The sequence below is a fragment of the Balearica regulorum genome, chromosome 19 (assembly GCF_011004875.1).
Source record: "Balearica regulorum gibbericeps isolate bBalReg1 chromosome 19, bBalReg1.pri, whole genome shotgun sequence".
In the NCBI taxonomy this organism is placed as follows: domain Eukaryota; kingdom Metazoa; phylum Chordata; class Aves; order Gruiformes; family Gruidae; genus Balearica; species Balearica regulorum.
Genome location: NC_046202.1, coordinates 8,413,468 through 8,425,120, shown reverse-complemented (window position 1 = coordinate 8,425,120; position 11,653 = coordinate 8,413,468).

Here is an 11,653-nt window from a genome sequence, read left to right as displayed (position 1 = left end):
CGGATAGATGCTAACATGCTCAGAGGGGCTGTTGCATTGAGAGGGGGTGTTTAACACACCCTCCCCAGATACCCAGGACTCATTAGTTGCTGTCCCCAGCCAGTGCTTCCCCTTTGATTTCACATGAATGCTCAGACTAAAGATGCCCAGCTCTCAGCTGGGATGCAATACAGACCCACTGGCCATTTCAGCAATGCTCAGGGACATTTCTACTCGATGATTTGCTCTCTTAGCAGCAAGGGACTGGCCAGTCTGCTCAGCTAGGCTCTCTGGCTTAATCAGGGCACTTTCACAACTGCAGCCCTTGAATAGTGAACCTTCCCTTAGAAGACCCAAATCTCCTGCACAACCATAAAATGCCACCTCTCCTGGTTGGCACAGACTCCAGACTTGGATAGACAACAGAGAGGGACACGTGTTTGAGGAGGTTTGGCCTACAATGAGTCAAGGAGGGGGAGTATAGACTGCTAATGTCCGTTCACAAGCCTTTTCAGCTTGCAACCCGTGAGAAAAACACAGGGCATTATTTGCCTCCCAATGCTTCTCTATACCTCTCCACCTGGCTACTGCCTCTCCAGCAGAACTGGTTGGGATTGCTTTCCTGGAAAGAGCTGGGAGATGCACGTCCCCCTTCTGCACACTGCAGCGACCACCTCTGAAAGAAAACAAGCCTCATTTCTGAAACATTAAATGCAGGGACAGTTATAGATATTCAGAAGCGCATGAATGGTTTCTTTAAGGTTTGCGACCCTATTGGGAGTATTCTCCAGGAACAGAGACTACTTCAGAGACTTTGCACCATGGCAAATGTGATCAGACCAGCCATGGTGTAATCACCCTAGCAGGAGCACAACAGAACACGGAGGAACGTCTGCATGTCAAGCATAGTTTTGGACAAGATTACTTGCAAATCTGATCTGCATAGTCCTACTCATTGCTTCTCAAGAACGTCTCTTCATCAGAGAGAAAAAACAAGACAGAGAGAAATTCTAATACAAGAAATATCTCTGGGCTCATTCTTACCACTTCCTCCTGTCCTCCTTATAACCAACCCATATCTCAGCCATTGTTGCCGTGCAAAGCTGCATCACACCCTGGTTTGTGGGATTACAAGAGACCACGTGCAAACATGAAAAAACCCTCCCAATCTTAATAAACACCTCACCCTCTCACCAAGACATGGTTTGGACTGGCAAATGTTGTCCTGTTAAACCGAGCAACATCAGAAATTACAGTGTGCAAACATTACTCGAGACCACACCCTGGAAGAGTGAAGGGAATTCATGTGCAGCAGTGTGACAGAGCCAGACAGTGGCAGCAAGACAATTTCTATCACATAAAAGCTGCAAATTTAAGTTTAACTTGTATAACCAGCCCCTCTACATCACATCAAGGACACAAATCTACTACCACCCTGAAATTTGTGCTCTCAGGTCTGCGTTCCTGGGTTGCCAGCATTTAATGCTCAGGTGAAGCCTGCAAAAGCTCTTGTAAAATTGATCTTGGCCTGCACGCATAGACCTAAGGTGGTAATTCACCTGGACAATTTGCAAATGGCAGGTTTGAGGACTGGCATGGTGGAATGAAATTTGCTTCATCAGAATCTGCAGGTGATAAAATTCAGATCCCTGTGCACAGTCTGCATGGACCCAAGGAATCAAGTGGAATCACTGAAGATTTGGGACAGAATTTAACTGAGGACAATACATATTGTTATTTCTGGAAGCAGCAAGTTTTGCTGAAATTCTACATAAAGTCTAACCTTGCAAACAGGTGTTGTTGGACACAGAAGACACAGGAAAAGCAGCATGGAAAAACTAGCATGTGATCTCTCGTAGAGGTAACAATACCCAGAAATACAGAGGTGGATAAGAGCTCTGCTACAGGATGCAAGAAACTATTCCAGCCACACTTCATCGCTCACACTAGAAACACCCTCCTTTAGCAAGGTATTGCTGACTAAGCTTAGAAGTTTAAACACCAGCCATCCAGGTAGAGGCCAGTCTGGCTCAATAGCTCCTGATGTACTGTTGACCCAAAGCTAAACTAATTAGCCCGTTTCCTTTTAAAGTGTTCTCAAATGCCACTTGGCCATGTCACTCCACACCAGAGAACTCTGAAGCAGACTAATTACACCAGCAAATGTTTGATTGAAAATTACACTCAAACAACGTAGACTGCAAGAGATTACCTCCCTCCCAATACAAAAAGCCTGATTCAGGACTCTGGGGCAGCTCCCCTTTAAAGTCAGTATAATTCTGCAAGTCCAGGAAGCATGGTAATAGAGAAAAAATAAACTTATTTTTGGCGCACAGGCCAGATTCATTTTGCTAGCAGTCCCCCTCTGATGCTGATGCAGCCCAAAAGTGGCTGATGAGCCCGTTACAGCCTTGACTAGCTCAGATGTGGGCAGGAGGAGGGAAACACCAGCATTATTCTCCATTGGCGGCAACAACAGCCCAGAGGCACAGCTCAGTGAGAATGTTAAGTAGCTAAAAAGCTAAGCATCGAAGTAAGATTCTGTCCCAAAACTTCCTGCGGGTTACATTTGCACCTCAGTTTCTCTACCTGTAAAATAATAATTACCCAACACACCAGTTCTTGTAGGACTTAATTAGCACTTGTCAACCTCTTAGAGCTCCTCAAGGGAAGAGGAGCTATGCACCACAAAGTACTAATTAATGGAAGAATCCTTTGGAACAAAGTATACAATTCTGTTGTTGTCAGATCTAATAGAGTCATAAAAAAAACAGGGCTGGAAGGGATATCAAGAAGTAACCTAGGCTGTTCCCCTGCCCTGAGGCATGATCACGTATATCTAAATCACTCTTGATAGATGAATACCCTTAAATCTTAGGATGCTCAAGCTGCAGATTAAAATAGATAAAGATGGACTCGTATTACATGTACATGGCACTCTTTGGCTTTCCTGAGCACAGATAAATACTCCCTTGCATGTGGCACACAGGGCCTCTCGAGTGCTCTCTGTGCTGGCCCAAAAGAGGCTTTACTGCACCCGCAGTGAAAGCCTACTGTGAGACCTACTGATCTTTCCAACTCATTATTATTATAGCTCATGCACTAGAAAGCCCCATTGTAGCATACAATCCCCAAATCTCAACATCGGAAGTAATGACACACACAAAATGTGAAAAAAGACTTCCAAACGGGGAATGAACCAGAGAGGTGTTAAAGCATATGCTCATGGTTATGCAGGGCTTCAACAAGAACCAGGAATTTGGTGCAGATCACCCAAGTCTCACACATGGCTGAATTGCAAGACTTCCCTTCCATAATACCTTCAAATCATTTCTGTTATATTTATCCCCACTTCTCTCCTTTCCAATCCCAACGGTCCATCTAAAGTACAATTTCACCTAACATATAATTCAGATGTGGCTACTGAAGCATTGCACAGTGTTAAGATTAAAATTTCCTTTTTTTTTTTTTTTAAACCGAAGTTAGGCAGGTCAGGCCTGGAACATTAGCTACACAAAGATTTTTGAGAGGGGTTTTTAAAAATGCTTTAATTGTAAAAATGTGTCAGTTCAAGTAGTCTTTCCAAGACATACACGCAAAGTACAGTAGGAGATACCTTTTATTTGATTAACTTCATACAGGAAAGCTTTTGAAACTTATACTTTTTTCATCAGGCTAGTGGATAAAAGCTAAGCCAGGCAACTGATACAGCACTTCAGAAGTTTATTAAATTAACCAATTAAACTGAGGCAGTATACAATACACAGAGGCCAAGGCAAACAATAGAAGGTGGAACACACTCCTGGGGCTGAGACGATAGTGTTGTGTCAGCATTTCCATTATGAAGCTACTTCAGAGATATTGTGGGAGGTGTGCAATAAAAAAAAAAAAGCTTAAACCACTGAATTCAGTCATTCTAAGGGATTCCCAAACATGCCCAGGCAGATGGAAGAGCAAAACATAAACCAGTTTTTCACTAATTTTGTCACTTGAATTAGAAAGCAGGTTTGGCCTGGAGAAACAGGTTGGCACATTGCACAGGAAATAAAGAAAGGCTGGTTCTCTGGAGCTGCACAGGGCCCAGCATAAGGGAGCCCTGTTCTTGGTTGCTTGAAAATACAACCATAATGAACATGATTAATCAAGTACAGCATGTTTGCACGTTTATGTCGGCTGAGACGCAGAGTTTACTCAGTAACAGAAGGTCTTTTGCGGCAATGCTGGCATCTTGTATAGCATCTTACCCTCAACCACAGCATCCCTACATGGCAATGTAATGCAAACTGTAAAACAAGACAAATCACAAATACAACAAAGCTGTTTGTATCAGCAGAGTTGAACCACAGAAGTGTACCTGACTTGAAGATTTGTCATCTCTTCAAACACAAAACAAAGTGAATATTTTTCACAATAGGGAGAAATGAATCTGAGCTGAACTCCCCCAAAATTTTAGGTACTCAGGATCAGGTTCAGATCCCATTTTTGAAGGTTGCTCCTTCCCTGTACAAACCATGCGGATTCTTTGGGCAACAGAGAATCAGTGGTTTCATGTTACATTTTGCAGCACATGAAAACCTTTTCATGAGGTGCAAACTTTTTCACACAGCCCTAGAACAACTTGTTGAAGAAAAAAAAAAGGAGACCAATAATGGAAACACTGACACAACATTTACTGTAACAGCATGATCAGCAGCAACTATAATTCTTCTTCAGAAAGTTACACCCACACTGCTTTCTTTGGCCCTATACCTTGTATATTGCCTTGGTCTAACTGGTTAATTTAATAAGCTTCAAAAATATTTAGTTGCCTGGCTCAAAAAGTTGGACGCGATTTAAAACTGGGTAGCCTAGTTTGTGACCACAAGTTGTTCTTGGGATAGCATAGCCACAGTTCAATACAGCATCCCAGCTCCGCTCTAAGGACAGTTCTGCTGTGCTCCATTTCCCCTCTGGAAACCTAACAAATCCAGCTCAGTTCCCAGCAACACAGAGCAGCCACATGGCCCTGGATATGAAAGCAGCTTGACAAATGAAGGTTAAATTGAATTAGCTGAACCCACTTAGCGTTCCAGCTCTGCGACAGAGTTTGAGAGAGGCTGGGGAGTGCTGGGAAAGCACGCAGGTATTTTTGAAGAGACTGGATGCCACGGTGGGTAAGGACCAGCCTGGGACCCAGGAGACCCACTGCTATTCCTGCCTTTGCCAGTGACCTACCACATGACCCTGAAGAAGCCACTCCACTCCATGTGTTTTTCTTTCCCCTCTTGCCCTTTTCCTGCTTTGATTATAAAGTTTTTCAAGTGATTGCATCATTCTGTTTGTACAAAATATGCATTTGCATACATCTCGCACAACAAAGCGAGATCTGGTCACAGCTGGGGCTTCTAGACACAAGAGTTAAAGAAAAATATTAGCAAATTCAATGTGTTTAAATGCCCATTATGGTTATTTTGTAACCAACATTTCTTCATTAAAGATTGTTTTGCCAAATGACACAGAATAGAAGAAGGTCCTGTGTGGAAGATGTTGGTTGATGCTATCCCTTGCAGGTAGAACCTGAGGGGCATGCTGGAGATGGAAAAGGCTAACAGCAAAAATCTAGAGCAGCTGCATAGATCTGACAACCTGACAAAGACATTTTTCTATCCTGAGCTCCAGTTTCACTAGATCCCTTCACAGGATGTTGGTGCCTTCAAACTCAAATTCATTTGTTCGGCCTCATGTGGACACACAACTCAATCCTAATCTAATCAAAGACTATGACTGAAAAAATGCCTTTTGAATCATTCCCAGAGTTAACAAGTAGCAACCAATCTTCCACACCACAGGTTTGCAGCTAACAACTAACCAGAAAGCTGCAAAAGAGGCATCTGAGCCAGCAATAGCATCAGCAGGAGCTGAGCTGGAGCCTCAAGTTCTGGCAGTAGCAGTGCCCCAAGAACAATACTTAGAAGGAGTAAGGCCAGTGGCAGCAGCCCCTTGGGCTCTCCAACAGCTAGGATCCCCATCTCTTTCATTGGGGAAAAGTGCAAGATTTCTGGGTGCACATAGAAGTCTGGCTTTGCAACCTGGAGGAGGGAGGAAAACCAGCTGCAACCTCAATCCCCTTCCAAAGCACCACATATCTCCTAAAAACAGAGACAGGAGAACAAGACTGGAAATGCATGCTGTTTAACAGCAGGAAAGAAACAGCAGCAGCATAGATGCTGCTTTCCCATTCCCAAAACTTGGATGTTTGACCACATTTGCATGTTTGTGAATTTAACAAGCAAACAGGGTTTGAACGAGGTGATTCCACACAGCCCAAGAAACAATAACAGATATGCAACTTATCATCATTACCTAGTAATTGCTGTGCATCTTGAAGACTCCTTCTGCAAAGCACCGACCCGTACGGTGCCAAGAATCCCACCAAAGTGCCAGGACTAATCCAAAGAGAATGAGATGGGCAAGTGCAAACCAACTTGCTCAAGAGTTGCTTGAGCTTGCAAGCCAGTGACCGACTTTGGCTTTCTTAGTCTTCACCTGGTATCCTACATCCCCACCTTTGACTCCTCAGTGTATCCTGCCATGTTGCCAGACAGCACAATTCAACTGACAGAGTCAGTGCTGACCAGCTCCTGCAGAGCTCAACGGAAGTTCTGCCCCAATGTCTGTGAAACTTGTGATTTAGGTTCTCGCCAGCCAAATCTGTCACATTTTTTACATCAGCATCATAGCACGACTACTGCATTAATAGCACTCACAGTTCAAGAGTTGTAACACATAATGCTGTGCAACATGCAGGTACTCCAGCTGTCTGGAATAAACCCTTTTGTGTTGAACATTCCTTCTCTACATGCTCCAGCTGAATTTGGATGTTCTCTTCTTGATCTCAGTACCTGGGTTCATTTTGTTTTCTTTTTCTATTTTGAAATTTATAAAATTAAAATGCAAGGGTTTGCCCTTTTAAAGGGAAAAAGAGGCTGGAACAAGTGAAACACCCTTTCCCTTTAATGATCTGCTGCACAGCCGGCTAGGACAAAGTTGGATATGATGTCAGATTCCTGGTGCTTTAACACAACAGGGCTGTTTCCCCTAAGTATTTCTCTAACTAAGCAGAGCTCAAAGGTTTCCCTCTCCAGCAAACACCTGAGCAGAAATGACTCACCCACTGTGTCGGCAACTGGCACAGATCTCTCAGCCCTAGTGCCAAGCCTACTTATATTGTTGAAATACCAAGAGGGAAATTTTCCTTCTGAGACTTCCAGAAATGTTTGTCCATCTATATTTTGCATTAAAAGTAGCCTTATGCCTGTTTTTGTGGAGGGGGGGCAAGAGATGAGTTGAGGCAAAGCATATTTGTAAGACCAGCCATACAGCAAAGTTATTTTTTCAAGCTCATGAAACATTATAATGCATCCAACTCTAATCAAATCACTTTTTATTTTTTCTGCCTGAACTCCTTCAAAAATAATGCATATATGATCATGGTGTGCATGAGCATGCATCTCTAATAACTTTTGAATGAGTTGGTTGCTTTCAGCTCAATTTGCTAGAGAGACAGGAGTTTCAGAACTGTCACGTTGCTACAAGTTTCATGAAAATAGGGAACTGGATAGAAAAGACAGATCCAGAGGCTAGAAAGCCGCAGCGCAAGTTCACCCAGTGTCAGACACCAGAAAATGACATTGTAAAGGCACTGACACGTGGAATAACCTCAATGGAAGGTTACAATCGGCCAAGAGATAGAAAGCCACAGTATACCAAGCACTACCTGAATATTTATTTTGAAGGACATTGTAACAAAAGTCACCAGAAAAAATGAATGGCCTTCAAGATACAGCACTCAAAAGACCAGACAAGACAGCTAAATACTTCAAAGGAAGCCTACAAGCAAAAGTACTATTAATTTTAACTAAATCCTGAGCTGGACACTCCTCTTAGAGCCATGTAATCATTAATTTCATAAGAGTGACTTCTGATATACCCCCACGGTAAGCCCTAGATCATACAAATTCCACTCTTTATTGCCTGAGTAGCACTGTTTAAATCAATAGGATTACTCATAGTGGTAAAGTTAAGCACCTGTGAAAGTGCAAGATTGAGGCCTAAGGCCTGGTCTAGGCACAGCCTTTGTACTTGAAGAACTGGTTCACTTAAAGGTTTGTTTTGGTTTTGGTTTTATTTTTAAAGAAAACAACAGAATAATTAAAGCCATACAACCACTTTAAAGTGGACACGTTTTTATTACTATAACGGCAACTTCCAACCAACACAGCCATTCCCAGGTCAGCAACGCTGCTCCAACTCCACTCACACTGTAGGGAGTTGTGTCAATGCCATTAAGAGCAGTCCCAAGGGAGATGCCAGCCCACTTTGTCTACTCGAAGCTCTCCAGGTAATTCACCCACAGAAAACATCTGATGGAACAAGCAACATGGACAAACCCATGTTTGAAGGCCATTTGGTTTAGTCTGGAGTGTGTCAAAAAGTAGGATAATGCCTCCCCCCACCTAATCTTCTTCCTGTCCTCTGTGTGTACACCCACGGGGGGGGGGGAACCAACACACACCTGAAAAACTTTAGAGCTCAGAATTAATGTGAAAAAGGTCAAGATGACCTCACAAGATGATAATGCAAAAGGAGTGCCCATTCTAAGGAAAACACCCCAGACTTTAGGAGATGCTAGGAGGAAGAGGGGGTGGAGCAGTGAACTAACATGTTTGGATTGCTAAAAGGTTAAAAAAAATTGTCACACTTTCAAAGAAGATGAAAAAGACAAAAGACATTAAGAGTAAACAGGAAATTTGGGAAATCTATTTCACTCAAAGTAGCAAACATCTGGAATAAATTGTCAAGAACTTAAGACCATCAAAGCAAAGTATTAATGAGGTTAAAAGGCAGCTAGACTGGAGGAGGAGACTGAAGAATACAGTGACAAGGAGAGAGGTGGAGCACAGATAAACCTAGAGGCAACAGGCTCATAGCCTAAAGGCTTTGTTTCTCTCTCAGCCAATACTTCCTTATCCTCTCATTGCTCTAGGGTTAAGAAGTTTGGTGTTTTTTTTTTTCCTGCTGCTTTTTGGTTTATGGAAAGGCAACAAAACTCTTCTTTTTTTTTTTTTTTTTTTTTTCCCCTAGGGATTCCATGCTGGGATCTGTGATATGGTAATTCATTGTTGAGCCTCCAAATTTCTAAATTAACTCAGAAAAGTACAAGAAAACTGAATACATACTACTCCTTCCACCAAATAGAGCTTTCTGAAGTCTGGAGTCCTCATTCCTCCATTTCACACTTCAAATTAAGAATAATTCTTACTTTTGTTACAGAATGTTTCTTAAAGAAGAAAAACCTCATCCTTTTAATCAAAAGGATTTAGTAAACATCTCCATGATTCAAGAGCTGTTTTTAAAAGACTCATTTGTTTTAAAGTGATTCAAACCAGGCTAAACAACACCTTTAAGATGACAAAAACAGTAGGCATAAATGAATAAGGAGTCTAAAAAGGAAATACTTAGCATGACTTATCCCTTAATATCCAGATCCCTTTCTAGAAGGGATAATCAGAAAGCTATGTTGGCCCTTATTCAAAAGAAGGGAACAGTCTTCCATCTCTGCCTGGACTGTTATTAAACTATATTGGTTACATTCATGGTCATTAACATCCTTTAAAAGATGATCTTGGGATTTCATTTTCCACCTCCCATTTTTGAGCAATGGAATATTCATAAAACAGTAGACTGAAAACAACTCAGAAGAAAAGAAAAGAAAGCCTCCAAGTTCCCATCTCTGCCAGTTAAATTAAACTGAGGATTCAACATGAAATTGATTCAGGAGCAGCAGCATATATGCACACACATTAAAAAAGCACACTGGGGGGGATATAGAATAATAAAACATGCGCTTGCCTGTCCTCTGTTCTAATAACCACATGCAAACTTCAGCCAAGCCCGACAGAGTGGGAGAGGTTTCAAAGATAGGAAGTTCCTGTGGGTTTCACGGTATAGGCAGCTGGGTAAAGGATGAAGACGCACTTAAGAGCCTCACCAAAGTAAAGTGCTTATTAGACATAAGAGAATCCACACCATCCTTCATTACTTGTCTAACAGCACAGGGCCTGCTCATGCTGTTTGTTATCAGCCAAGCACCCACATCTAAGGAGTCAAAGTTTTATTGGGAACATCTGCTCTTGTCTTTGCAAAAGGCAGCTGAAGCACCACTTCAGCCTCAACTGCTTCTCCATTAGCTGATCCCAAATCCCTATCTGCACCTTTCCAGCCCAAGAGGAGCCCACAGGGCTATTGTGGAGCCACCTCACACTAGCAGGGCACAGGGAGGACCAACTGACACTTGCCCACAGAGAGCCCGTGTTGCCCCACAGCACTGGGGTTTTATTTTTAATCCAAGCAAAAGAAATATGCCTTGGTACTTGCAAGGAGCAATGAACATGACAAGAAGAGTTTCAAATGACTGCATGCATTCAAGTTACCCAAATCCATTGGTGAATTTAGCTACCAACTAACATAGTGGTCATGAGAAGAGGGGGGTCTCCTCCAGGAGCCAGTTCAGGACCTAGTTCTTCAGAAGTCTGAAGTGTCCTTTGGGCCATCCCTCACTAGACTGAATATAAAGAAAGCACTGAAACCCCAATTCTTCACTTCAGCACTTCAATTAGATGCCATGAATATCCACAGCAGTTAAACTGGCCAAGGCCTCTTATTTTTCTCCCAGTTCTAACATGGAGAATCAGAACATGGAGAATTCAGAATCTAACATGGAGAACTGAGGTGCTCCATTTTCTCCACTGTTTTTTACCTTGCCATTAAAATATAACTAGAGGGAACCATCTAGAAAAAACAGGATTAAAAGTTTGCTCTGTCAGCCAGGTATGTGGACAGGCAACCTGGCCAGACCCTGATGGTGAGAGCACACTACCCTGCACCTCAGTCCCCAAGGCTTAACCGATACCAGCCAGGCACAAAACACAGGAGACCTTTAATACTAAAGCAGGCAGTTGTTTTTTTCAGTGACTGAGGGGTGCTTTAATGAGCACACTGTTTTGTAGTGGCTGGAAAAAGGTGATAAGCTTTATACGTTATATGAAAAGCCAGGGGGTTACTTTATATAATCAGACACAGCTGACTAAACAGGACACTGAAAGTCATTCACAGCCAAGGTAAGGACAAAACAAACAACAAAACCCTCACAACCTTCCTGTCCCACCTCCCCCAAAGAACCAGTTCCCTAGGCACAAGCCAAGGGTTGATCTGAGGCCTCAAACTCTCAAATTAATATGCTGCTCAGAAAAAAAACAAACACTGGCTTACCTTAGCATGCTGAGGCCTCACCTCCATGTTGGTGATGCAGGGACCCAGGCTGTGCATAGCTGCAGGACAGTCCCTGTGACTGAGACCAGAGCCTTCCCTCTCTCTCATCCTCCTGCCCCTCCTCTGGCAGTGCTTCCTGGGGGCAGAGAGCCCCTTAGCAGTAATCCCCCACAGCTGTGGGAGCACTCGGAGCCGCCCTCCTGGCCCCACACAGGTGCAGGGAGGTTCCAGGTGTCAGCCACGCTGCGGAAGGGCCCTGAGCAGCAGACCTCAGCTTGGGCTGTAGCACTACACGGGAAGGTGAAACCCTGCCGGCATTTGCAGAGTAGGGCTGCTGTGGCCACCGCGATTCACCGGCGAGGCC